This window comes from Panthera uncia, assembly GCF_023721935.1.
Source record: "Panthera uncia isolate 11264 chromosome A3 unlocalized genomic scaffold, Puncia_PCG_1.0 HiC_scaffold_11, whole genome shotgun sequence".
Classification (NCBI taxonomy): domain Eukaryota; kingdom Metazoa; phylum Chordata; class Mammalia; order Carnivora; family Felidae; genus Panthera; species Panthera uncia.
The window spans coordinates 82,634,585-82,657,212 of record NW_026057578.1 but is presented as its reverse complement, the minus strand read 5'-3'; the positions used below and the strand labels follow the sequence as shown (position 1 = coordinate 82,657,212).

The 22,628-nt window shown below is 40.5% G+C and overlaps 1 protein-coding gene across 1 annotated transcript in view; it reads left to right on the top strand.

The window, feature by feature from the left end:
- The first annotated feature begins 688 nt into the window (after positions 1-688).
- LOC125937039 (E3 ubiquitin-protein ligase RNF113A-like) overlaps positions 689-22,628 on the top strand; it is a 53,286-nt gene continuing 31,346 nt past the window's right edge. Inside the window, exon 1 of the mRNA XM_049651549.1 lies at positions 689-844. The gene's annotated coding sequence lies outside the window, so the exon portion shown is untranslated. The remainder of the gene's footprint in view (positions 845-22,628) is intronic.

Genomic DNA, 22,628 nt, shown 5'->3' with positions numbered 1-22,628 from the left:
GTCTTCTCATTATTTGGATTTTGGTGTGGTCAGGGTATGGATATTTTGAGATAAGGGTTAAAAATTTACTCATCTGAAAACTGTATAGTTGTGTACACGTAGAGTATACATAGGTATGTACAACTTGGTAGAATTTTACTAATTTGTAACAATTTAGGAAAGTTTTGGTTACAGGGTCCCTAAAAATTAATGCAGTGCTAATTCTTTCTAGTGAACAAGTGAACAGAATGAGGTATTTTCTGCTTTATCGGTATCTCCTAAACAAGTATATTAGTTGTTTACAAGAAAAAGATGCTTTGAAAATGTTTGAAAGGAGTTTATTCAGTTAGGTTAATGCTGCTTATGGAATGATTTTTACTCTTCTAATTGGGAAAGCAAACTTTTTCCCTTAGAAAAATAGGAAACTTCTCCCTTACCTGAAAAAACACAATTTTTGAATTAGCAATGTATGAATCAAAACTTTGTTACATGTTAAGAAACATCTGGAGTAAGTGTAGTTTATAGGTATAGACCCAGATATATATTATGGTTAAATTGAATGTATTTTGGTAAAAATTAGTCTGATTCGACCATACTAGTTATCATGCATCTGCTTAGTTAATTAGTCTAAAGTTTCCTGATTCACAGTTCAATGATGAGTTTTTCATGAACTTGTTGGATATTTTTATTCCATCTTCTTTTAGCCAGGATCATCCATAAATGTCCCAAGATGCAGCAGAGGGCAGAGAAGTGTGGTGGCTCTGGCAAAAGACTGAGGCTCTGAGACCACATCTGGATTTCTGTTTAGACACTTAAGAAGTCGTGACATCCAGAGCAGCAACCTAGCCCCTGCACTCCTGGTGAGGTAAGTCCCAACCATAACTATGAAAAAACCTTGGCCTCTCTTGAAGTAGGATATTGGATCGATCCAAAGTAATGATGTTGTTATTAATATTCCTTTCCTTGATGTAATTATAATTATTTGATGTAATTATACGAACTAAAATCGCTCATGCACAACTCCCTTGTGTGGGGGAAGCAGACAGTAAAAAGCATGAAATGTTTATCTGTATTATGGCTTTAGTTTCTCTTTACCCTCTTGGAGTTAGCTGCCTGAGTCTTGTTCAGTGTGACAGAAGATCATTCTAGAGGCTGGGAGGAAGCAATGAGATAAACTGTCTAGGTGGTGATGAGGTATGAGGTATGAAGCATCCTGTCACATTTCAGGGTGAAATTCATCTTCGACAAGATTTCCCCCACATCCCCCACCTCCACCATTTCACAGCTTGTATTCCCAGAACACGAGTATCAAGATTTCATTTGCCTTGGAGCCCTTCCAGAAATTAACAGCGTTAAGAAGAACCATTCTATTAAGTCAGGATGGTGTCCAATAAAAGCAATGAATGATTGGAAAATGGACCGTTTTAATGCTGTTCAGTAAAACCATCGTGAATGTTCTTAATTATGCAATTCCATCCTTCCTGTGTAATTGGCTCATTTGATTTTTTTTTTCCTCTCATGGTATAGAATAATCTGAGTTGGGGGTCAGAGTCTTGTAATGTTGTTATGTTTTACTAATATTTGAAGATGATGAGGCAAAATATGTGAGAGTGTAAAATTATTTGGACCCCCCCCCCACCCCCCAGACAACCAACGAACAAGCATAAAGGCTCATAGGACTGACAGGAATGGAAAACATAATTGTACCCTTCAGAGGCATCTAACCTCCATTTGCAAATACAGAGCACTCCATTTTTAAAAACTCTATTCCTTTGGTTTTGAATAGTTAATATAATCCCATGACTCAAAATTCAAGAGGCACAAAAGGGTATATTGTGAGGTATCTTCCTCCTTGGCATCCGAAGCAACTAATGTTATCAGGTGTGCATGATGCTCTCAGAGATATCTAATGCATATTCAAACACTTTTGTGTAAATTTTCATTTGTGTTTCTCTTATGTGTACACACAGTAGCATTATCTACTAGGATTTTATATTTGAGCACTCAGTCGGGTACTGGGGATACAGTAACGAGCAAAGCCAAGTCCTTTAGGGAAGCTTACATTTTTGTGGTGGAAAGCAGGCAAAAAGCAATGACCAAGATAGTTTCAGATTGTGAGTGTTTGACGTTGACCAACAAAGGGGGTGCTGGCTAATTGAGACTAGGTGGTCATTAAAGGCTCACCAAGAGGTAAGAATTAAAAAAAAAGAAATCACTTTAAAAAAAGTTGTTTTTACATTTATTTATTTTTGATAGAGAAAGACAGAGCATAAGTGGGGGAGGGGCAGAGAGAGAAGGAGACACAGAATCCAAAGCAGGCTCCAGGCTCCGAGCTGTCAGCACAGAGCCCAACGTGGGGCTCGAACTCACAAACCGCGAGATCATGACCTGAGCCGAAGTCTGACGCTTAACCAACTGAGCCACCCAGGAGCCCCAAAAAGAAATCACTTTTTAACTTTTGCATTAATCTGGCTAAACATTAAGTTAAACCTAACAATGTGCCCCTAGATAGCCCCACAAAACACATATATGGAGACCTGGGATTTGACAGACAATTCACGTTTAAACATACCCTTCAAGGTAGTGTGGTGACCCCAAATTTCAAATGCACGCATGCTCATCACTGCCTGATGACTCTTGATACCACTGTGCTCTTTTAATCTTGCATGACAAAAACTACAGACAGGAGAGGCCCTAAGAAATTCACTCCCAGATAAAATATTTCATGGAATGTCTACCAAGAGGCTGGGACCATAACACTGACAGCTGCTTCTCATCTGTACTCACTGTTCCGACCATATTTTAGCCAGTCTACAAAACCCGCAATTAGATAGGGAGGTTAGACTCTTCTCTTATTGTGGTCAGCGTGCCAAGAAAATTGAAATGGAAGGAGAGGACAGATTGCTAAAATAAGAATTCTGAAGGACACTTGGCATGACAGTGAGACCAGTAGAAATTCATAGGCCAATCGTTTAAACTGAATATCTGGATAAAAAAGTAAAAAAAAAGAATCAGTGCATATTTAGACGTTCTCAAAAATCTTAACTTTTGTCATCAGATATCTTGGATACTATCTATAACTGGATACTGGGTTAATTGTTTCAGTTCTCATCCAGATGTGCAGTATAATGTAGAAGTATCCCAAGATAGCTACTCATAATTTTCCTCCAGGTGTGTGAAAACATCTATTTCCATTTCTCTACAATAATTGAGGACTTTTCTGGTTAGTCTAGATGTGTTGGTGGCTTCTAAGAGTGACAAAATACATACCAATTGAGGTTTGGATTTATGCCAAATACAGAAACTCCTGAAAGTGACTCATTATTTGACAGCACAGAAATTACTTTAGATCTCTGTTGAAATTCTGTTCTCATTATGGGCGTCAATTATCATCGTATTGTAAAATAGATGCAAAAGGGGGAGGAGAGTGGGTAAAATCTGAGGCAGCTCCTCCCTCTTGGCCCCCACTACGTGACACGTGCAGAAGGTTGCCATTTTTTATGGACCTGCACAGCAACTTACATATTTATATTTCTCCAAGGAATGAAGGAAAAAGTCTCTTCCCTCCCAACCCAGGTCTTAGTCCATTTGGGCTACTGTAACAAAACAACACAAACTGAATAGCTTATAAACCGTAGAAACTTATTCTCACAATTCCAGAAGCTTGGAAGTCTAAGATCATGGTGCCAACAGATTCGGTGCCTAGTGAGGGCCCACTTTCAGGTTCACAGATGGCTTTTTCTTGTTGTGTTTTCATGTGGTGGGAAGGGGCGAGGGACCTCTCTGGTACGGTATTAGGAGGTGCTTGAATCACGAGCATGAAATTATACTGCTTTTAGACTTTTCTCAGTTGATTCCACCTCAGTTGGGCCCTTTCAGGTAAAAGCAAGTGGAATTTTATTTCATACTACTTTTATATCCACTATTAGATCCTACCCTCCCACATCTAAAGGGAGAGGGGCAGCTCAAACAGTTATGTAGATGGAGAAATGGAGACATCAATCCATTAAATGTTTTGCCCAAGGCTGCCCAGAGTTGGAGGAATGAAAGTCACCCTGCAGTCCCTGACATTAACTTAGAGTTCCTTCCACAGGATCAGATGGTCTTCTGGGAGCTGGGCCAGGAAAATGAGCCCCTAGAGAGTTTGAAATTCCCCGAAGGTGTGATGCAACGCCTGCAGATTCCATCCAATGGCACAATTCCAATTCTCTGTAAAAGAGGCAATGAACACGGAAAACTTTGCGTGTTAGTCACTTCCCTCTTTCCCTACTGCTTCTCAAGAGAAGGCAATCTTCTCTCTTCAGGCCCCCTTCCTCTGTCAGGGTCTAGGATGGTGTCCGGTTGCCAGGAATGGCACTGGAGCTGACTTTGTGCTTGTGTTTCTCCATGAAGTGCTCTGGGTTATTGGCATCTGTGGACACATTCTATTTCCCCAGTGCAGCAACAGCAGGTTCTTCTCCCCGCCCCCACCCAGTGGAGCTGGCCCACAACCAATTCCAAAATTAACATTTGTTTGCCAAACATGCACAGCTGTAATCAGCCTGCTGGTGGTGTGCTGCATAGCCTGCCACCTGCTAGCTCCTTTTCCAGAGAAAAAGAGGGAGGGGAGAAGCTAAGAACACAGTTCAGGCAATGATTTAGAATCTCTCTCCATCTCTGCTACCTTCTGCCAAACTCTGGTTCCTCCCCAAAGAGCACTGCAGATTTGCTTATGGTTTTGATGGCAGTTGGGGCAGAGATACTGCTTTATGTTTTCCAAATGGCAGAAAGCAACAAACTGGTTTCTTCTCAAAGGTTAAGGGTCTTTATTTTTTGGCTAGGGGGAGGGAGTTGTTTATAGAAGACTGGGTCAAACCATCCCTGTTATGACAGTTATCTAGGCAAGAGAGGAACAGACCCAGTCTCATGCAGGATGATAAATGTTAGATGAGAAATGAACCATCCCATAGTTTTGCTGCTTGGAGGTGGAAGAAGGGGAAGACTGCTGGTGGTTGAAATGTGACAGAACACAAAAATCCAAAGAAACTTCTGGAAAGTTTTGTTATAACTTTACCAGTATTTTTTCACTTGCCTGCAGCCATTTCCTGTTATCTTCTAATTCATTGTTTTCTAAGAGAAATTTCATAAAAGAAACGCTTTTTTAATAGCTCGACTGAAGCTAGTGTGATGAAAACAATAACAATTCTTGTTTGAAAGGGGTTCTGTCTCTGTGTCTAGGATAAGCAGGGGGATAAGATAACATAATGTGCAGCAGCCACTGCTCATTAGTGCCAGGGCCAAGTGAAGTTTGAAGGTCCAGAGTTTCAAAGCGTCACACCGAGTTTTAAACCCAAAAGGCTTGCTTCAATGGGATCCTTCTGGAGTAGAATCTTCGTCTAGTTGTAGGGGCCACTTCTGGCCATCCACCAGGTGTTTGCATCTTCTTGAAGCTTACAGCATCCATTTGACTTCTTTTTTTCTGTCTTCAGGTGCTGCCTTTCTTCTTCACTATTCTCTTCAGGTTCTAGAGTGTCCATGTTTTGCTTTGTTCAGTAGGTAATTATTGTGGGTGGGGGGAAATGGAAAAAGCCAAGAGGATGATGGAGAGATAAAAATCTGGGCAGAAATATGGATTTTTAAAAACAATCCCTAATATTTTATGACATGAAGGAAGAATAAAGACTGTTCTTAAAACCCTCAAATTTTAGGGGCACGTGGGTGGCTCAGTTGGTTGAACGTCTGACTTTGGCCCAGGTCATGATCCCGTGCTGCTGTGTGTTCAAGCCCCGCGTGGGGCTCTGTGCTAAGGGCTCAGAGCCTGGAGCCTGCTTCAGATTCCGTGTCTCCCTCTCTCTCTGCCCCTCCCCCCTCCATCTCCCTCCCTCTCTCTCTCTCCTAAAAACAAATAAACATTAAAAAAATTTTTTTAAACCCTCAAATTTTAATATTTTGAAGCCACCTCTTCCAAACTGATAGTAGAGTCTCAGTCTTTTTCAGCTGGACATGGAAAGAGGAATGCATTAGGAGTAGGAATACAGAAATCCGTATAGCAACCTGGCCAATCTTACTGTTTCATTGAGTCCTTCGTGTTTTGAGGAATCTCTTCATAAATTGACAGCCACTGGTTAAATGACTAAAAGGAGAGGATAAATATCTAGTCTCTTTGAGTCAGCTAGATATACACTGTAGCAGACTAATTAGGTGAAGTTGCCTTCCAGAATGTATGACATGCTAATGGAACTTTCTCTCTACAGCATAGTTCAAGACTCTTGTAGAGCTCTATTTCTTAAGTCCCTTGTTTAGTCTTGCAGGTGCTCTGTTGACTTCAACTTAACTTCCCAGGTTGATTTTTGACTAACACTCCAGGCATTCACATTCCTCATTCATAAGGCATGACTTGTCGTTTCCAAACTACATCCTGGGTTCTCTTGCCCAAATGTCTGTCTGCCCACCATTTCCCCTTTGTCTGGGAAAGCTATAAAAATTCTGTTCCACTGAAATGGTTTTTTTTTTTTAATTGAGATGTAATTGATAACGTTGTAGTCATTTTAGGCATACAACATAATGTCATTTACATACATATAGCCAATCTTTAATTTGTGAAACAGTCTATAATCCTTTCAGATTGACATAATCCCTTGTTTTTGGTGCCACAAGCCTTTCATGGCACTTACGCTATCCTGGCATATTAGGCTTTAGCTAGTGATGCGGATGATTGTCTTCTGCTTAAGCAGGTGGCTCCCTGTGGAAGCAAGGTTCCACAGTAGCCTTGCTCACTCTTGTTCCTTCCTCACTCTTCCTGCCATAGGGCATGCTGCATACACTCCATACAGATTTGTTAAATTGAATTGAATGTGATAAAAATATTGTTAATGATCCTGTAGGGATGTTAAAAGAGCGTAACATGCCCATCCCCCCCATCCACCTCCCCTAATTTATTAAAAAAAAAAAAAAAAAGAGCATCACGCAGAAATATACTGCAAGGAGCATGGGAAGATTAAAAATGAGGACAAGGGCACCTGGGTGGCTCAGTCGGTTGGGTGTCCGACTTCAGCTCAGGCCATGATCTCACGGTCTGTGGGTTCAAGCCCCACATTGGGCTCTGTGCTGATAGCTCAGAGCCTGGAGCCTGCTTCTGATTCTGTCTCTCTCTCTCTCTCTCTGCTGCTCCCCCACTCACGCTCTGTCTCTCTCTCAAAAATAAACATTAAAATAAATAAATAAATAAACAAACAAACAAATAAATAAATAAAAATAAGGACATTGGAGGACTCAAGACACACAGAAGTTAACTCTCCCGAGAGAGAAAAAATAAAGGAGAAACCAAAAAGAGGAAAAAATTATAAGCTTTTTGAAAACATAAAGTGAGTTTCTCTCTAGCCTTCCAATAGACTTGGAAATGGTTTTTTTAGGGGGAATCATGGGCTGGACTATCTGGATGAGAGAACCCACATTGTCCTCCATGATAAGAGAATGTTCCATAGGACCAGAGGAAGACATAAGCACCCAGGATACCAGCTGGTGATGGTGGAGTAGCCAATCATAGAAAGGATCCAAGAAGCCACCTTTAGCAGATTTCTCATGGGAGGGAATTGCAAAACATATATTGAGACATAAAGCAGCATGCCCCAGGCTTTTCAAGTATCTTAGGTAAGTGTTTTTATACACTGAGTTAGGCCAGGAATTTTTAGGAATTGGCTATACACTATACATAGTATTATATCCAATATTGAATTTATATTATTAATATTAATAATTATTGCAATGTTATATACAGCATATATAAATATTTATGGAGCCACAAAAGCACTGATAGAAACAGTGAAAAACATGGACACCATTTATTTCTTACCTCCTTCTCCACAGAACTCAGCTGGTTGCATTTGTCATATAGTATTTTCATTTAATCAAACTTATTATAAATTTATGGTAAGAGAACTGTATTTCAGATATTCCCAGGAGTGTCAGGAAAGAAAATATGCCACTAACCAGCTTTCTATAAAATTAATCACCTGGGAAAATTAATGAAATTGTGCTTGAATATAGGTGTTACATGTAAAAAAGATAATGCATTCTGCTCCTTTCTTTGAAAATTAGGTGTATATTTTTATGTCTTTCTAAGCACAGTTGAGAGTGGGAGGGAGTGTTCTACCACCAAAGTTAAGTGGCTTCAAAAGTCTCCAATTAAAAAAAAAAGTCTCCAACTATGGGGTTTGCGGTAGGGCACCAAGTTCTTTACTTAATCCTGGGTATCCTCTGTTCAGAGCCTGAGGGAGAAAGACAAACCATGGCTGTCTGTTTTCCAAACTGTGATTTATTTCTTCATCTAACAGGGTCCCGGCTCAGTACCTGGCATATAGTAGGTGCTCAATAAATATTGGCTGTATTCATGAGTAAGTGGCAGCCATTTTAATTAAGAAAGCAGAAATGTGAAGTTTATAAATGTCCACAGTTGTTGGGTTGGTTATAGGTTTGCTAGCCTCAGGAGAGAAAGCCATAGGTCTTTAGCAATTAAATACTATGGGAAAGAGAAATTTCTGCTCTTTGCATTTATATTTTAGAGCTGCTGCTCAAAGTGAGCCAAAGATAGGACATCACAGGAGCATTCAGTATTATATGATCAAAAATCGGAGGAGATCCCCAACTTTTGCATTCAGAGTGCTTTTAAGGAGAGTTTACTGGAGTAAAGGAGAGGTTTCTACTCTGGAACAGAATCCATGCTGTTGGGCAGGACTGAAGGCTTATTTGCTGGACTCCTGGATCTTCTGGAAAAATCTCTTTCCCTAGATTACCTGAAACTTTCCAAGGCTTCTAATATTTCCATCTTCAGTCACTCACACTTCAGCCCAACCAGTGGCATAAGAGAAAGACAAAATTTGAAAAATATTATGTGGATATTTTAAACCACAACCTCACCTAATTGAATAATTCTGGCAGAAATGTGTTTTTACATGCATGATCAAGACAAATCCCATTTCCGATGTGGCTGCAGATACTGACCCTGTACAGGTTTCCGGAAGCCTAGAGAATGGAGGAAGGGAAGGCCTTGTGTAAAAGTAGAAAAATGCTTGTGAGCAGAGAGCTCAGGATTACAGGAGTATCTTTTCAATGGAAACACCAGAATTCAAGGCATGTAACTTTGCAGCTTCATTATTCAGCAATATATATATATATATATATATATATATATATATATACACATATATATATATATACACACTTAGAATGCTTGTCTTCTTAGGATGTGCTCTCTGCTTTCGATGCATTTTGTAGATAAGTAACATTGAAAAGAAGATGCCAATTTCTTTGTACATAGCAAGTATTTTCCAGGTGGATCTTCATGCTTCTCAAGCCTTCCTGCACCAGACCGTCTAAGCATTTCTCCCTTTCATTCCACCTGCCACCAGGATAGGATTAGTTCAACATATACGTTTTAGTTTCTACAGTGTGTTAGATAGCAATCCAGGTGTGACAGACACAAAAATGCATAAAACAGCTCCTGCCCACTGGTGATTTCCAGTCTAATGGGGAAGACAGCTGTATCTTAGATGACTTCAGCATACAAAGCACTAAGATAGAGGTATGAACCTAGGGTGCTTTCTTTGGTACGCAGCTACAAACATTTGCCTACAGGTGGGTGGTATTACATGCTTTCTTGTATGTCTTTCTTTTCTCTCTGATTGTTTTCAGACTCCTTGAAGGCAGTGCCCATGTTGCTACTTCCCTACTTCCCTCATAGGTGACATTCTCAGTAAACACTGATCTAAATGACCCTAGATCCATAGTTGACAATGCAGTCACTTCCTTGTTGACTTTTTGTACAATTTTTACAGTTTAGACTCTAGAGTCACTAGGAGAGAGGAAAGGAGACCCCCAAACTCAGATAGTTAGGGAATTCATTGTCTAGAATTATAGTTGTACCTTCTCTGAAAGACCAGACTAATCTTTCGAGCTCTGTGGAGCCTTAATTTAGAGGTACTATTGACTGTTCATTACCACGAGGTTGCTCAAGTGGCAAAGAGCATGTGTGGTGTTTAATGTGATCTTAAACATTACTATCTACGGTAAATCAGGAAGGGGGCACAAGCGTTAGAGTTGCTGTTTAATGATGTATGAAAAAGCTGCCTGGTAAAGTGCACCATTAAGAAAAGCTGAAACCAGCGCCGAACAACGACCTGATGATATATTGAGACCTCGTGACCAAGGCCAGGTCTCCTAACTTGGAAAGTGATAAGCGTCACGTGCCCTTGCAGAATAATGAAGCTAAGCTCCGGCATGGGCTCATGTAGCATCTTCCTACCCAACCCGGTCATGGCTTATTTTTAAATCTCCTTTCCTGTGGATCCACAAACAGACCCACAAACTTAGAAAATAAGCAAAAATGCTAGTCAACAAAAGTAATCTGTGTTAGTTAGAATGGCATATGGTAAGCCAATCTTGGATCCTTCAAAGAAACGCCCAAAGCAAAATTACTATTACTATTAGTTTTCTACTTTTACAAACACAAGCTAGTGATTATAATGGTTACCCTTGGTTTAAAAGGCTTAGTGCCAATATGAGACCGCAAACTTACTTGTGTAGTTCTAATTGGTGGCTTGTTAAGAAGTTGTAGGTTTAGAAATGACAATTGATTTTATGTCCTCCCAGGAAGATTTTATTGGTTTAAAAAAACTGTTTAAGAATTGTAAAGTCTGTATAAAGAACTTACCAAACTCCACACCCAAAAAACAAATAATCCAGTGAAGAAATGGGCAGAAGACATGAATAGACACTTTTCTAAAGAAGACATCCAGATGGCCAACAGGCACATGAAAAGATGCTCAATGTCACTCCTCATCAGGGAAATACAAATCAAAACCACACTGAGATACCACCTCACACTGGTCAGAGTGGCTAAAATGAACAAATCAGGAGACTATAGATGCTGGAGAGAATGTGGAGAACGGGAACACTCTTGCACTGTTGGTGGGAATGCAAACTGGTGCAGCCACTCTGGAAAACAGTGTGGAGGTTCCTCAAAAAATTAAAAATAGATCTATCCTATGACCCAGCAATAGCACTGCTAGGAATTTACCCAAGGTATATAGGGCTGCTGATGCATAGGGGCACTTGTACCCCAATGTTTATAGCAGCACTTTCAACAATAGCCAAATTATGGAAAGAGCTTAAATGTCCATCAACTGACAAATGGATGAAGATGTGATTTATGTATACAATGGAATACTACTTGGCAATGGGAAAGAATGAAATCTGGCCATTTGTAGCAATGTGGATGGAACTGGAGAGTATTACGCTAAGTGAAATAAGTCAGGCAGAGAAAGACAAATACCATATGTTTTCACTCATATGTGGATCCTGAGAAACTTAACAGAAGATCAGGGGGAAGGAGAAGGGGAAAAAAAAGTTAGAGAGGGAAGGAGGCAAACCATAAGAGACTCTTAAATACTGACAATAAACTGAGGGTTGATTGCGGGGAGGCGGTAAATTGGGTGTTGGGCATTGAGGAGGGCACCTTTGGGATGAGCACTGGGTGTTGTATGGAAACCAATTTGACAATAAATTATTTAAAAAATAAATAAATAAAATGCAACTTTAAAGAGAAAAAAAAAAGAATTGTAATTCTGCTTGCTTAGTGGAAAAAGAGTTTCAAGGTCCATTCCTCATAACTTCTATCTAATTGATCAAACCTACTGTCTGGTGAGTTCGTCTTACAGACTGCCAATAACGAGTATTTCCTGATATGGCTGGAGTGTAAGTCCCTGACAGAGTATTCTCCAAATCTCACATGGATATCTCTTAGACTCTTTCTGTTGCTTTGGGTAGACACAGCTAGTCAATTGAATTGAATTCAGTGAGGACCATGCTTCCCAATGCTGAAACACTTAGAACAGGGTTGGTGAGACAAGACATAACTACACGTAGAACTAAGATGTGGAAAGATGTGGTGAGAAAATAAATGCTTCCTTTTTTCTTTTTCTTTTTCCAAATGAATTATACTGATAAGAAATACACTAGTGTGGAAGGAAGGAGTTGGTCAGGGAAGTTGTAGGAGGTGAAATTGGCCCTGGCTCTGAAAGAGCCAACTTTTGAAGGAAGAGAAGGAAACAGGAGGTCATGCTAAGCAAGTGTAAGCCTGAGCAAGTGGGCAAAGGGAGAAGTGCTCCACATGGGCTCAGGAAACGGTACCCTACATAAACCCGGAGCAGAAGATATGAGCATGTTGTGGGATTGTTTATAACAGAGGGAGGCAAAGCTTAGCACAAGGTCATGATCACCTAATACATCAGGCTAAGGATTTAACATTTTACCCAAAGTCCAAGCTATTACCTATCACTAAAGTATTTCAAGATTTCATTGCCTGATAACAGTTGAAAATTTAAATTTTTTTACCCCAAAGGTTGAATATTGACCCCTATTTCAAATATTCCTCCACAAGGCAGATGGAACATTTAAATCTTTATGCTTTTTGTCACAGTGTATACCAAGTTTATTTATTTATTATTTGATTAGGCTGATTTTTAAATAGTCCTACTATATATTAAGTCTGGTCAGGTCTGTTGGCAGAGATGGAAATGTGTCTGAATTTTTTTGGAGTCTTGAGTACAAATCCCAAAAGGAGAGGTGTAGGATACTATGGACTTTATTTTCTATATTTATTTTATATGGCAACTGAGTATCTACTAATAAGTGCGTCACTTAAAGTAAAACTCTGATTGTAAAGGGTATCTGTAGAAAAGCAACTGTTTATGTTCTGGCAGAGCTGAAAAGCCTCCAAAGTATAGTGTCCATTGTGTATGGGACTCAAAAGCACAATTAACCAAATTCTTATTTTATTCTACACTTTAGTCATCTCCATGAGGATGTTTACTTTAAAGGAAAGGATATTTTATTTTACTGTTTAGTATCTAAATCGAGGCAAATTTTTGGAACTTGGTGTGTCGGAAGGTAGCTGATGGCCATCGAAGAATATATAACATTAGGTAGTCGAAGGACTTGAGTTATTTCATCCTTAAAATTAAGTGGAAGTTTGTACCCTTGACTCGTGCAGAGGGAGTCCAGGCAGCCACACTTGAGAAACACACTTGAAGGAAGTGCTTACGCCCCATAAAGCTGGCAAATAGATTCAGCCTGTGCAGGTTCCCTGTGGTGTTTGCCACCCATGTTAGCTATCTTTTATGTTCGTGGATCTTAAGTATCTGATGCTTGCTCCCTGTGCAGTAGTTATTTCAGGATTAAGACTATTTATGTATTTCCCTGGGATGCCAATGGAAGCTAAAAACAGTGGCTAGTTTGTACACTTGAAAATCCAAAACCATAAACCTGAAATCAGTATGTTTCCAACTTCACTTTTCTTGGCAAGTTCCCTTCTCTCCTTCCCCCTCCTTTACCTCCCTCCTCTTCACCTCTTTTCATTCCATTGTTTTCTCCTTTTATCCCTACCCTTTATGGATTCCACCTCAGTGAAGAGAGAGAACGAGCCCCATTTTTTCAATATTGAGGATCAATTGCTCACATTTTGATATAAATACCCCTGAAAGGTAAGATTGCAACTTGCTCTCTACCCGTAGGAACCTTCATATCAGGCAATTTTCACATTCCAAAGTTTGTCTCTTAATGTTTTCTTGCCCCCTGATTCCATCTAAGTCCATGGAAATCATAAATCCGCATAGTACTTAGACCTAAACTGTTTGACCTTTACTCTTTTCGATAAAATCCTTAGCCTTCTAAGTTCCTAAGCTACATTTGGATGCAGCTAACACAACCATAAAATCCTCAAGTTTCACTGAGCCTTTTTCCAGTGTTTTTGTATCTTCTGCCAATCTTTGGGAGGATGTGTTTTATAGCCTCCAGGTCAGCATGCATATTCCAGTGTTTTCTGGTTTCCAAATTGGCACAAAACTCAAGGAAAGCAAGAAAGCATTCAACAGCTACTTGTAAAATCTCTACTAGCTATGTTTCTCCTTAACCCAGCCGTTTATAGTGTTGATAAGGGTGGATTGTGGTCCACAGATGGTTCTCCAAACATAAAATCTTCACACTTCGAACCCTGCCTGTTGTTGCCATGTCATTTCTTGTGGCTCTATTGCAGACAGCACCCACACTTCACCGCAGGGAGACTTTTGAGAGGGTATTTTTCAGTGTTCTCCAGTACATGAGACCTCAGCTGTTGTCCAGCTTCCAGGAGCCCCAAAACACAGGCACATGTCCTTTAGGGATAGTTCTGGCTCTCTTCCTACCCGTATTCTGCATAGTCTCCTTTTCAGGGACCCCTTTAATAAGTGAAATTAAATGTATGTGAGTGTTTTAAACATATTTCAGGAAGTGGTCTGTATGCTTTGTTCTATGTTTACATAGAAAAGACAGGTTTTAATCCTATTGTTTTGACTCAGTGTTCTATCAAGAAGGTCTAGGTTGGGGGTGGTGCCTGGGTGGCTCAGTAGGTTAAGTGTCCCACTCTTTTTTTTTTTTTTTTAATGCTTTATTTATTTTTGAGAGGCATACACACAGGGAGAGTGGGGGAGGGGCAGAAAGAGGGAGACACAGAATCGGAAGCAGGCTCCAGGCTCCAAGCTGTCAGCACAGAGCCCAACACAGGCTCGAACTCACAAACCGTGAGGTCATGACCTTGAGCTGAAGTCAGACACTTAACCGACTGAGCCACCCAGGCGCCCCTAAGTGTCCCACTCTTGATTTCACCTCAGGTCATGATCTTACAGTTGGTTGTGAGATTGAGCCCCGAGTTAAGCTCCATGCTGGGTGTGGAGCCTGCTTAAGATTCTCTCTCTCTTTCTCTCTCTCTCTCGCTCTCCCTCTCCCAGATTGTGTATGCTCTCTCCCTCTCCAAAACAAAAAAAAAGAAAGAAAAAAAAAGAAAAAACAAGAAAGTCTTGGGATTTTCTGTATTTGTATCTTATTTTTCTTTAAAAGAAAAAGAAAACATTTTCAGGCCCTGTGCTATGCTACATGCTTTCTTTGAGTCACCTAATTTATTTAATTATTTATTTAATTTATTTAATAAATTAATTTATTTAATTTATTTAATTCTCCTAATAATTTTATGGACATGGTATTCTTTTTTCCACATTATGAGTGAGGAAACAAAAACTCAGAAAGTTGTTCAAATTCACATGACTCACATTGGGTGCAGCAGAATTCCAGTCCTGCAGTTTGGTACAAAAATAAGTGAATAAACAAATAAATCATGCCCTTTCTACTATGCCATTCAGTCTCCCTACTGAATAATTTGCTTTTATACTTATTTCTTAATCTCTGAATTGGATGCTTTCCCCTTTTTCTTTCTAAGGAAGGAAGGAAAGATGGAAGGGTGGAAGGGAGAGAGGGAGGGAGGGAGGAAGAAAGCAGAAGAAAGTCTCTACACTCTTGGCTTCTGACAGTCATGGAAAGCACTTAACATCAGAGATGGGTGAATGGTCAGGAAGGTGGTAGGACGTCACATAGTTTCTTCTGTGTCCTCACTCAAGGACACGGCAGGGTGAGGCAGGGCGAGGCCTTCCTGAAAGTGAAAAGATCTTGGGAGAAGCATTTCCTACCTGTAAATACAAGGTGATGTGAAAATTCAGGGGCACGAGTGTGGTCCATCTCAACTAATCAACAAACACTGAGAATCAAGGGAAGGGTTCTGGTTCTGATGCCCAGAGAAGGGTTGAACAGAAGCTGCAAAGGTGCTCTTCCAGTGTTCTGTATCCATGAGCCCTCTCCGCTGTCTCCTGCCCCCTGCCCTGCCTCTCCCTACTTCTCTGAATCCTTCAGTGAGGATTATCTCATTCGGTGTTCAAAAGAACCATATGATAGGTTCTCCTGTTATCACCATCTCATAGATGAGGAAACTTGGAGTTAGCAAGATAGGTAATTCACCCACAGTCTTGTGGTTTCTAAGCAGTAAGGCTGGATGGGAAGGAGTGACCGACTGTGAGAGGTGGTATCCTGGGACATGAGGCTTACTGGGACCGTTGTTTACTGTAGAATAAAAACTGGTCCTACCCAACTCCAAACTCTGTGCTTAACCTTTTTTATGGCACTGACCCAAAAGATTTCTCTTCTAATTTGAAGTTAGTGTTAAATTCAACTTATGCAAAATAAGGGGTGTCCAGTTCCAGTCCAGGTCTCTTCCTGCCATGGACAGGGCCTCACATTATCTCTATCCATTCTACATACACCATCTTAAGCAATCTCTCAATATCTGTACGTTTATTAATTATATACACAAATAAGTTATATATAAGATAGATACAAAAAATTAGCATTTTAAAAGATGAGATTAACTATGAAAGTTTTAATACCACCTTCTCCCTACCAGTAGATAATCGTATGAACATTCTTTGGTGTCTGCAAACAGTTGGGAGACACCAGGCTAACAACTGATTTTTGATCTGAGTTTTCTAGAATTGATTATACAGTGACACTTAAGGGATTGTACAGACGATCCTTTATTTACTTATTTGTTTCTTTGTTTCTTTATTTTTAAAGGTTTTTTTTTTTTCATGTTTACGTATTTTGAGAGAGAGATAGCAAGAGAGAGTGTGTAAGTGGGGGAGAGGCAAAGAGAGAGAGGGAAAGAGAGAATCCTGAGCAGACTCTGTGCACAGAGTTCCATGTGGGGCTCTATCTCATGAACTGTGAGATCATGACATGAGCTGAAATCAAAGAGTCAGATGCTCAACCAACTAAGCCACCCAGGTGACCCAGACAACTTAATTTAAATATTATGCCTTTTGAGCTGGCAGCAGTCTTTTTTTTTTTTTAAGTTTATTTATCTATCTTGAGAGAGAGAGTGAGCATGAGAGGGGAGAGGCAAGGAGAGAGGGAGTGAGAGAATCCCAAGCAGGCTGTGCACTGTCAGCACAGAGCCAGATGCGGGGCTCGATTTCACAAACGATGGAATTATGACCTGAGCCAAGATCAAGAGTTGGGACACTTAACCAACTGAGCCACCCAAGTGCCCCAAGCCAGCAGCAGTCTTTTCTAGCCCCCAATTAATAATTTTTTGAAGCAACTCCACTGATCTAATTGATGGCCTTTATAATAAATTTAGTGTGGTTAGATTAGATGAGAGTAGTTTTTTACAATATATTTTTGAAAACAGGCTCTGCTGTTCAGAATATTTCAAATCCACTTCTCTGTTTACTGCATTTATTACATTCCATTCAGCTAGCTATCACTACAAAAATATCTGATGGGCTTTTTGCCTGAAACTGGGTTTGCCTTTTGGTGGGTGGGTGTCGAGCCAAAAGACACAACCAAGCCAAAGAAGAGGAAAAGGAAGGGTTTTACTTCCAACACGTAAAGGAGAACACTGGGGATATTTCCCAAAACGATGTCTCCTTGAACAACAAAACTGGGGAAGTTTTAAGCTAAGGGTTCATATATTCATGAACGGGCTTGCACAATAGGGAATTCAGCATGGAATTGAGGCAAAAGTCTGCTAAAGGTCCTGGTCGAAGTCACCAGGGCTTGCAAGGGTCAATATCATCACTTCTCTGGCGTTAGTTGGTTTGGTATCTGAGTGCTCAAAGGGGTTGAGATCCTACAGAGGTAACTCAAGAATGTGCTTTGAGAAAATAGTGCTGATCAGGCATAGATCACAGAATGGCTGGGGGCCTAAAGTAACTTTTCTATGTCGTGAAAGCTGTGCCTTATCTTTCTTTTTCTGGGACCCCTAATTCTTTTTGTTTATAGGCTCAGCCATTGGCTAATAGCCAATAATTAACTTTAGTATTCCTCCAGAGATATGTGAATTTTAGACAATATTTCTTGAGGATTTTTAGGAATAACTATAGAAATCGCTAGAAGGGTGGGGTCAGATCAGTAGGAGAGAGATTTTTGAGACAATATCAAGACCTCACTTCCTGATCCTTCTGGGGCACCTACCTATTTATTGGTGAATTGGGCCAGGTTGAGGATACTTTGCAGGCCACCTCTTCTCAGTGAGATGAGTTCAAATCCTTGCTTAGTGCGTGCAGGAGAGATGGGTCAGTGTCTGAAGCCCTGAACTCAGGGTATAATCCCTGTTCTGCCACTTGTAAGCATTATGTATGAGGGCAAGTCGCTTCTGGACCTCAGTCTCAGCAACAGGAAACTCTCTTTGACAATGTCACCTTGAGCTCCTCTGTAGTTCTAGGGTTTGTTCTTTTATTACCACAGAGTTGTTGCATGCTAGGGTCTGGGGGCAGAGTTGGAACCCGCGTTGTAACTCATGTTGTATACGCCCATGTGGGGGTTGTGCTGACTGACTCCACTTTAAACTTGGGTTTAATCTCACAAACAATTTCCTTTTTATTCAACGAATCCCTGATGCACGTGTGTCTCTACATAGGAATTTTTAAAGCCTTTCCCACGGGCAAGTTCTGGTCTGCCTGCCTAGCCCTGAATTAAATTAATAATTACCCATATATAATGATCTGTATATTAATCATAATGAATCATAAGATTGAAAAAAAATCCTTGAGAGGACTTGTATTTTCCTATGGATACTCTTGGTTCTGCATACAAGAGTCTCTGTGTCAAGTATGTGCTGTCTTCAGCTTCAGCTAAATACCCTCCCCCTCCTTCAAAGGTAGCACTTAGATGCCATAACCTTCATAAAACCTGCCAGGATTTACCTGATGACACCCAGTGTCTCCCCATGCATCATACCTGTTGAGCACAACCTTTTATCCCTTGGGTATCATTAATTTTAAATATTGCTGCTTTTCCCCTAATATCATGTGCCTTTGCTTTTTGGTCTGGATTTGCCCTCTTAACACATTCTCTCCCCTCTTACTTCTCCCAGACAAACAGGTATTTAGTGTCCCCCTAGTTTTAAAATATGAATTCCTTCTTAGGAATATTATTAAGGACATACTTAATGTATTTTTAAAAATGCATCGACATGGTATGTTTTTCCTTATAAATTGATAGTGCATTGCACTGAAGCCCCCTTTGGTGTTCTGCCTCTAAAAAGTCCCCCGTTTTGCCAAAATCTATCTACCTGATCCCCTCGGAACCATTGAGCATCGGACTACAACCCATTCTTAACCCCAAACTAGGAAATCCAAGGCTCTCTCCTGTACATAGGTCATTTGATGAGAGGACATTTGATGTGAGGTGAGGTTGGAGTGTAACTCCCACTAAGTGGGTATTTCGAAGATAAATAACAAAAGGGATTACTGAGGTAATTGATGCAGCTCCAAGACTTGGCTAGAGAGGCCCTGAAGGAAAGCTGAGGACTGCCAGAGCTCCCTAAGATGATAATTAACTTAGGAATTGCAAGCTGTTGGAAGGACCTGCCTGAGGCCCTTCCTCTTTTGTACTCAAAGAAAGGGAAACCTGAGGAATGCTTCTGGAAGCTGGGGCAGGCATAATTCTCCTCTAGAACCTTCAAAGATCAAGCTGCTGCAAGACAGAGATTTCAGTTCTTTTAATTTATTCATCTTCAGAATTGGGCAGCCAGTGATGGAAACTGTGCCTTGTTATTCATTGTAGTCAAAGCAGGTACTTACTGTTTTAAGTGAACTCTACAGAAAAGTACAGGAAGACCGGCAAATCATGGTCTTTTTTCATCTGCTTTAAGCAACAGCATAGTGTAGACTAGTGTAGAACTGAGGCAGAAATTGCAGGGCCCGATGGGGACCAAATTTAAGATAGCCGCCATTTATTGAGTATCTACTATGTGCCAGGACTATGAAAGCCCTCTAAGATATAATCATTCTGCAGTAAGATGGGGGCTATAATACCCTCTGAGAGTTGTTCTAAGGATGAAGGGACTTATTTCACACAGTATTTATCATCTTATCTTCCCTCATGATTGGCAGCAATTACTTTGCCCTTGTTTCATCCTCACAAAAAACTAGTGAGGTTAACAGGTGTCCAACTCAGGATATCATTTGTCTCCTCAACTTCAACTCAAGGCCTCACGCACAGAAAATAATAATAGTGCTACTGAATTCATAACGCATCGTAATTTGCGTAATGCATTCATATATGCTGTCTTCTTTAATAATCAAATCCTACTTTTGAAATAAGAATTAGTCTCTCCATTTTAGAGATGAATATTTGAGATGGAGAGCCCTCAAATGATTTATTTGTTCAAGGTCACATGATGAAGATGGACCTCAAACCCATCAAGACTCACTGGTGCCTTTAGATGGAAAAGGCAGTGTCCTTAAGGTTATCCATGTAATGGCACTAAATTAGCCTCCTGCTCCGAACTCAAAATACCATTCCCCTCACCTGACGTGGCCCTGCAATCCTGCCCACTAAGGTTACCCATTTGAGCTACGGCAGTGAGTTTCCAAATGGTCCTTGTAAAATAGGCAAACATTTCCCAGAGAGGGGTGGCATAATGAGCCAGTACATCTCAAACGTTTCCGTGTAATGGAGTCACATATCACGTGTATGTGACTGTATTAGGTTCCGTGGCTATTGCAACAAATAACTGCAAACCTGGTAGCTTGCAAAATGAATTTGTTATCTCACAGTTCTGGAGGCCAGAAATTAGAAACCAGTATGAGTGAACTGAAATCAAAGCGCCAGCAGGGCCCTGTTTCCTCTGTGGTTGTAGGGAGAGTCCGTTCCTTCCCTCTTCCAACTTCTGGTGGCTGCCAGCATTCCTGGGCTGTGGGCCTAGCCGCATAATCCAGAGAAAGCTCCTCCTCTCAAGATCCTTAATCACATCTGTTGCCTGTTAAAAAACAAAATTCAACCAAGTGAATTTGAAGGTCTAATTGGCTTTGTTAAGCGATTCACGAATCAGGCAGTATCCCACCTAGCAAGTAGGGATGCTCCAAGGAGTTGTACAAAATGGAAGGTTTTTTATAGGTAGAAGGGTGGGCGAGGAAATTGTTAGCAAAAGAAAAGAAAGGATTGTTCTCGTTCTCAGTACCTAGATGCCCATTCTAAGGCTGGACCCTTCTCACTTCAAATGGCCCTGCTTAGTGCCTAGTTCCTGAGAGTGAACAGTAAATATTATAGGTTATAAGTTCTCTCCCGAATGCCTGTGTCTATCTACCAACCTCCCCCATTTCTCTATTTCCAGAACTCTTTTCTCCCCATCCTTCAAGGCCTAACTATAATTCTTAATCATGAAGCCATTCCTGATCTCGATTGCTGAAAATAATCTCTTCCACCTTTTTCATAGCATCTTATGTGACTCTTTTATGTGACTGTTGGATGGCATCTATAACTTTTAAAAAAATATTTAGTTATTCTGAGAGAAAGAGAGTGCACATGGAGGAGGGGCAGAGAGAGAAGGAGACAAAGAATTCCCACCAGCTCTGTACTGTCAGTGCAGAGCCCAACACAGGACTCGATCTCATGAACTGTAAGATCGTAACTTGAGCTGAATTTGAGACCCAGATGCTTAACCAGCTGAGCCACCCAGGTGCCCCAACATGTATGACTCTATAGCCTGCATCGTAGTAACTTACGTGTAATTTGTCTCTCTTCCTAAATTCTGAGCTCTCTGAGGTCGAACCAGTCTCTCACCAGGACCACCATGATAGCCTTCTAAGCTTTACCTTCACCCCTCCTCACCTGCAGTCACACAATCACAGTGAGCTCTATAAAATTAAAATCAGATTATATTATTCCCCTGATAAACGATTCTGATAGCTTCCTGTCACACTCAGAATAAAATCCAAACTCCTTCCTATGGCTTGCAAGACCCTGCAACAATTGCAAGTTCTCCCCAAACCTTCAACCAGCCAATGCTACCTTCAGTTACTCTCCCCCAAGTGCCCTGCCTATGTTGAATTAGAAGGCGCCCTGTCCTGGTAGACCATTATCAAAGGCACCCTTGCCCTGGGCTCTTGCAGCCTGTGCCAGAGCACACACCTTCCTGGGCGGGTACAGCCCAAGCTGGATCCTATCCCCAGTTGGGCCCTGCCTACTAAACACCTCTCTGCCGGCCATGACCTGAATTTTTCTAGTGTAAATAAATCCCTTGCTGTGATTCTAAAGATGGAATATACGCAAGTAGAAAAGCAACTGTAATCATGTGTGAAGGAGGAAGTTTATAAGGATGTTCATTACAACATTATTTGGAATGGTAAAAATCTTCAAATGAGCTAACCACCTAAACAGTTATTAGTAAAAAAAAAGTACTGAATTATGTTAAGTCCAACTGCAGAAAACTAAGCAAATGTTAAAGAGTAATAAGACACTTACTGTCTAGGGCTGGAGGACTAGGGGGAAATGAGCGTGACTGCTGATGGTTATAGGGTTTCTTGAGGGTGGGGAACTTCTCATGATGGTTGCATAATTCTGCACATACAAAAGAGCAGTCAATTGTATGCTGTAAATGGCTGAATTGCATTATATTTGAATTATATCTCAATAACGCTGTTAAAAAGAATATGATAGAACTGTGTGATAACCCTGCAATTACTTTTTATTTTAAATAAAAACGAGTTATAGGACAATTTAAATATAGGGTATATTTTCAGCTTTAGAAAACAGGGTATGTGACTATACGCACATATGCAAATACATTAATGCATACACACGCACGTGCAGATTGATTAAAAGAGAGGATGGGGTGAAAATGCCGCCCTGGATGGTAAACTCTGGGTAGTTGGATTGGTGGAGAGATTGAAAGGGGATTTCATTTTTTATTCCTAACCAGTTAGGGATATGTCAGCTGCAAGTTCTTGAATACCTGACAAACTGAAAAC